The 6,000-nt window shown below is 56.5% G+C and overlaps 1 protein-coding gene across 2 annotated transcripts in view; it reads left to right on the top strand.

The window, feature by feature from the left end:
* The first annotated feature begins 256 nt into the window (after window positions 1-256).
* Window positions 257-6,000, top strand: part of TMEM184B (transmembrane protein 184B) — a 51,259-nt gene continuing 45,515 nt past the window's right edge. Inside the window, exon 1 of one of the 2 annotated variants that reach the window (XM_012528164.2) lies at window positions 257-447. The gene's annotated coding sequence lies outside the window, so the exon portion shown is untranslated. The remainder of the gene's footprint in view (window positions 448-6,000) is intronic. The other variant, XM_004466216.4, reaches the window with a different exon arrangement.

Raw genomic sequence — 6,000 nt, 5'->3', positions numbered from 1 at the left:
CAAATAACCATTATATTCTGTCCCATCTTCAAAACAGGCCCAAATGGGGGGATTAGAGCTAAGGGAAGTGAAGCGCCAGAGAGAAGCGAGGGGCAGGGCCAGAGCCTGGAGCCCGCGAGGTCAGCCTTGGGTTCCTGCACCGCGGGAAGCTCTGCGGCGGGCGGTGGTGGGGGACCCGGAGGGCGGGCTGGGGGCTTGGCGAGAGGCCCCTTTAAGGCCGGGAGGGTGATCTCAGCCGGGCGCTCCCGCCCCGCCCACCCCGGCGGCGCGCGCACTGCGCAGGCGCGCGGCGGCGGCTTTCCGCGGGGCTCGGGACGCGCCGGCGGTGGTGGCGGCGGCGGCGGCGGGGACTCCAGGACTGCTGCGCCGCCAGCTCGCGCGCCCGCGCCGCAGAGTCTGGCCGTCTCGCGTCGCCAGCACGCGGCGCCTCCGCCATGGGCTCCTGAGGTACCCCGGCCGGCTTCGCGCCCCAGGGCCCGAGGGGGGCGGTTGCGGACCCCCCGGGGGCGGGGAGCGCGCCTCCGGTGGGCAGAGGCCCGCGCTGGAGGCGCCCCGCGGGTCGCGTCGGCCGCGGGTCTCCGGGCGGGGAGAGCGAGAAGGTGGCGGGGGAGCGAGGAGGCGCCCGCCGCCGCGCGCGCCTCGCCCTGCCGGGCCCCCTTATCGCCGACGTGGCGGGGGCCGCGCCTGGCGTGAAATCGGACCTGCCTGTGGAGGTGGCTGGGGGAGGGCGGGGCGCGGCCGGACGGGCCCTTTGCTGGGGGGATTGTGTGTGCCCGGGTGGGTGTGCTGGCGCCTGGCACGGCCACGTGAGTGGGGGAGACATCGGTGCCCTGGGCGGGTGGCTGTGATCCGGGCGGGTGGTTGTTAGGGCCAGGCCTTTGGGGTGCATGAATGGAGGGAGTACGTGTCTTGTGCCCAGGTCAGCGTGTTTGGAGGGGCATGGATTGGGAACCTGGCTCTCCAAGGACTTTAGCCTCGAGAGGGACCATAGGCCCTGGTTCAGGATGTGTGCATCTTCCGGTGGGTTGTACATTTCCTCCCTGAGCACACCTTTGACACCTTGCTTGGGTATTCTTGTATCTATTGTCAGGTGGCTGCAGGCCCTGGCGAGGCAGTGGAGGTGGTGTCCAGCACGGGAGTCCGTTCCCAGTCGTCTTCCCTGTGGGGGTAGTGCAAGGCCAGACTTTTCACCCCTTCTTAGGGCACTGTGAGGCAAAGGGGTGTTTGCCTTCCAGACACCTGTGTAAAAATGAAGGGGCCTGTATTATTTACCTGACTGGTTCTGGCCTGGTGCTTTGTGTAGGGAAACAAGCAGCAATCTGTACCCTGGAGGCTTGTGCGCTGCAGTGTCTGCCAGGCAAACAAGCTCACCTTGCACTTGCAGAGGATGTGTAGGTCTCAGAGGTGTGACTTTCTTGACAGGTTATGTTTGCAGCGTCCCTTCCTTTTCAGCATCTTTAGCAGGTCCCCTAGGCTCTGTCCACGTGGGGTCATATTGTCAGAGGGTGCTGTGTGTGTCAGAGCTGGGACTGTGAGGTGGGAGGATCTCAGCAGCCAGGCCAGCGAGCCCACTTTATCAGGCCCTGGACACACACTGATGCCCCTAGCCTCAGGGAGCTTGCAGGCAGGTGTCAGACTTGGAAACAGTAATCACAATGATGTGGAAAATAAAACACAAAAGAATAGAGGTGGTGCAGGGTGGAGTCAGTGCTGGGGGAGGTGGGGGGAACTGGTTGGCAGAAAAACTCCAAGAGTCTTGGAGCCAGTTGATTGAAGCTTGAGGGATGAATTTCTAACATTCATTCATCTGGTACTTTTGTGTTTCCCACACGGCAGCTGTGTGAGTGAGGAACTGTTGTTATTCCTGTTTGCAGATGAGGAAACTGAGGCTGAGAGAGAGTGCATCACTTGCTTGTCCATGGTACATAGAAGACCTGGATGAGTCACCCTTGAGCCAGATCATGCTGCCTTGTAATTTATTGAGTGTCTGCTGTGTGCCAGGCACCATGCTAAGGGCAGAGGAGACTGAAGACGAATGGGATCTGGTGCCCACCCTCTAGGGGCTCCCCAGTTTCTGGGGAGATGGATACAGTTGGTGAGCCCAGTCTGGCCCCAGAGCCGGGATAGCCAGTGTGGGTGGCAGAGGCATTGTGAATTCTCCCTGTAGCGCCTTGGGCAGTCTGGGGTGCCTTTGTGCAGCCCTTAGGACCCTGAATGTGTGTTGTGAGTTCCTGCCACGGAGGTGGTGGGTTACCCAAGGAAGCCCCTTCTGAAGCTCTTCCAGCCGGTGGAGTGGAGCGCTGCGAGGCAGAACGGGTGTGAGTGATCTGCTTGTCCTAATTCACCCACGTTGGCCGAGTTCTGTGGCGCTCGGGCTTCTGTCTCCATGCTGTTTTCTCCCGGTTTGCTTCGATGATTTTGCTCTTCATTTCTGGCCGGCCCAGCTCTTTCCCTGAGAGGGGCTCAGTGCTATTTTCAGTCCCTGCCGTGCTCATTTATCCCTGTGAATTCCCTGGAGTGGAAACAGCCTCAGCAAGGCGGGGGACGGCCTTTATTGTTTTGAAACCCGGTAACAGCCAATGTCCTTCTTTCACTGTTGGGGCCTTTAGTCTGGGGCTTTGGGCGTGTGAGTTCTGGGGGGCTAGTAGCTGGCTCTGGGAGAGTGCTAGGTGGGGTCTGCCATGGGAGCATCAGCCTGAGACACGCACTGGGCATAAGCACTTACTGAAGACCTAATGTGCGCCCCGCACTGTTACAGGCCTGCTTCTTGCTTTCATAGTGAAGGAGACAACATGTAAAAAAGAGATCAAGACAGTGCTCTATTTAGATGCACAGAGGGCGATAGGATGGCAGCTTGTTTCTTGAGCATTTACTGTGTGCCAGAACCAATTCAAGATGCTTTTATGAATTACTCTTTCATCCTACCCTACCCATTGGGGGAAAGGGGCAGGACCATCCTCATTTGGCAGAGGAGGTAGCCGAGGATGCTTTGAGAGGGAGTGCCATGCTGAGGTCACAGGGCCAGTGGGAGCCAAGCTTTACCCGCCCCTCCTCGCTCAGAGCCCATACTCTTTCCCTGCTCTGCCCCTGGAGTGTGCCTGAAGGCTTCCAAGAAGGAAAATGTCCTGAGCCTTGGAAGATGAGTAGTGCTTGACCCACGGGGAAAAAGAGGGCATTCGAGGTAGAAGGAACCGGGGGCGAGGGTGTGGAGGCATGACATACATGGCATTCATGTGGCTGTGTGGGCCCAGACCAGGAGGACTTTGAAGGCCCCGCTAAGGAGTTGGAAGGTGGGCCTGTTGTGGTCAGCCAGGAGTCCTTGAAGGTTTCACAAAGGACGTGAAGCCATCAGCCCAGTGTTACAGGACAGCATCATCCCTTAGCCTCTTTTTATTCCCACATATAACTCCAAGAAGACCTGCCCCTGTTCGTTTCCTCTCCTGCAGGCCCCTGGCATCCTTTCCCTTCTCCTCGCCAGTCCCTCCTGGTCTTGACGACCCCACATGATGAGGATGGACCTCTGGCGCTCACTGTCCTCACACTCTGCCCCACCACCGGCCTCTGCTGCTGGTTCCGAATGCCTCCACTAAGCTGAGCTTTTTTTTTTCCCCTTCTCATGCTGTCCATCTGGGGTGGGTCCTTTCCCATGACAGAGCTGGTGGTGGCTGTCCATCATCTGCAGCCCACAGGTATCTGCAGAGGGGAGTCGTGGACAGCAGGAGGCGGGGCCAGGAGCCCTGGGTTTAAGTCCCTGATCTCATTTGTAAGGTCATTGAAGACACCTGCCCGCCTTGTCTTCCCGCAGCTTGTGCGGTCGCTACGCTATTGCGTCGTGCCCTGGGTGGGAGGAGGCAGCTCAGTCCTTCTGCACAGGACTGAAAACTGGGGTCAGGCTGCTCCACCAGGGGTCTTTGCTGAGCACTGGAGCACAGCTACGGGGAATCCACCCCAGGTGTCGAGAACTCAGCCTCTGTGGAGAAGGAGAGGTTTGAGCAGGGCCCTGGGGGACAACGGGAGCTCACTTCTGGGGAGAAAGTGTGCTGGCATTCCAGACTGGGGGTCAGCATGGAGGCAAGGGTGCTAGAGGACCAGTGACCTGACTTTACTAGGCGCAGAGGGGATGGTAAGGGGTGCCTGGAGATGACTTTGAGGAGTTAGAAGTTGGAGAGACCAGGGAGCCATTGAAGGTTTCAGCCAGGGCAGCTACCTGATCAGATTTGTGATCTACAGAGGTGAAACTGGTGGCTGTGTGACAATAACTGAGGCAGGAGGCCAGGAGAGAAGTGATGAGGGCTGAATGAACTAGGGCTGTTTCCTTGTTCATTCTCCATGGTGATGGAGAAGAGGGGTTTAAGGCTCTGGTAGTGGGAGCTGACGGTGCCTGGGACACGAGATGAGGGGTCGGGGGACACCCCTGAGCTTTGGAGTAGGAGGTTGAGAGAGCAAGTGAGGCCGGGGTGGTCACTGGGGACACAGGAGAAGGAGAGGCCCGTTTGGGGCTTGGGGGAGAGGGAGATAATGACTGAGCAGCCCCAGGGACCTGGAGAGAGCACAGGATGCGAATTGGGAGATGCAGGTGTAAGTCCTCGCTCTTACTGGCCCTGTGGACTCGGCCAAGTTGCTTACCAGATTCTAAATCTCCTTCTTTGAAAATAGGGGAAATTCATTCCACAAATGAAATTTCCTTCATTTGTAGAAAGACAGTAATGGAAGTGCTGCCCCTGTTAAGGGCTGACATCTGAGGTCTTAGACCTCAGCATGAACCTGTCTTTTATTTGTACCTTACAGGCCATTGAGTTTATTCAAGAAAGAGATATCACATGCCAGTGTGCCAGGGAGCTGGACGTGGCATCTGCCCTCAAAGAGCTGAGTCTGGCTCTTTGAGGAGAGAGACATCATATACACACGCAGTTGCAGTTGTTATGGCTGCTCTGAGGGAATGGTAGGGTGAGCCCTGGGAGGCACTCTCTGCCCAGGTGACCTCCAAGCTGGACCGTGAAGGTGTCACCATGTTCAGGTTGGGGGAAGCGAGTACCAGGCAGAGGGGAACAGCATGGGCAAAGTGTAGGGCTGAGTTTATGTTTAGAAAATTGGTTAACTCTACAGCTCTGCACCAAGTAGTCCCTCAATAAATCTTAATTGATGGTCATCTTCTCCTGGCCTCAGAGAGGACAGGAAGAGGAAGAAGTAAAGTGGGAGAGAGCCATGGAGAGGGCAACTGGAATGCTTTGGGTTTTTTCATCACTCTCCCCAGGCCTTCGACCTCTGCTTAGCTTAGTGCCGCCCGCTGAGTCTGCCAGCCTCCTTGACAGGCACTGCCTCTCAAGCTCCTTGTTTCCTAAGGTCTGGAGAGTCAGGCCAATGCAGAGGCAGCCAAGGAGCTGGGGCTAGGCTGGAGACCCAGGCAGCACTTGTCCACCTTCCTGTTGGCTGCTGAAACCGGTGCTTGGGCAGAACATAGAAGGATGACACAGGCTTCCAGTTGAGAATTTTTCCAGTCCTCTTTAACAGTGGCCCAGTGGCACAATGCTAAAATAGTTTTTGGCTAAGGAAATGAATGATTGGATGGAGTGATGGCGTTCCCACTCAGGATAAAACTGTAATTTACTCTCGAGAAATGACAGCCATTAATGCCAAAAAGAATGGGATTATTGGACTGAACTTGTATCAGGAGTCCCCGGCGCGTATTGAGCCGCCTTGGGCAGTTTCTTTGTGATGATCTGGTGGATCTCAGGCCTATGCTGGGAGACAGGAAGCCCCGCAGACACCTCCTTTTCCTTCTTCTCTGGGCGGAAACTGGAGGGGGAAGATCCCACCCAGAAAACCTTTGTGTCTAACTTGCGTCACTTCCAACCCTATCACTTTTTAAAAAGTCACACACGGCTAAATGAACATGTAATGGGAAGTTTGTAACGTTGATCTTAGTGTTTCAACCTTTTAAACACAATAGGCTTCTCTGATTTTAAAAATAGTACGTACTGGTTATTGTAAACTTGGAAA

The sequence above is a fragment of the Dasypus novemcinctus genome, chromosome 12, assembly GCF_030445035.2.
Source record: "Dasypus novemcinctus isolate mDasNov1 chromosome 12, mDasNov1.1.hap2, whole genome shotgun sequence".
Lineage (NCBI taxonomy): Eukaryota > Metazoa > Chordata > Mammalia > Cingulata > Dasypodidae > Dasypus > Dasypus novemcinctus.
Note: the sequence above shows the minus strand (reverse complement) of the source record. Positions and strands in the feature narration are given on the sequence as shown.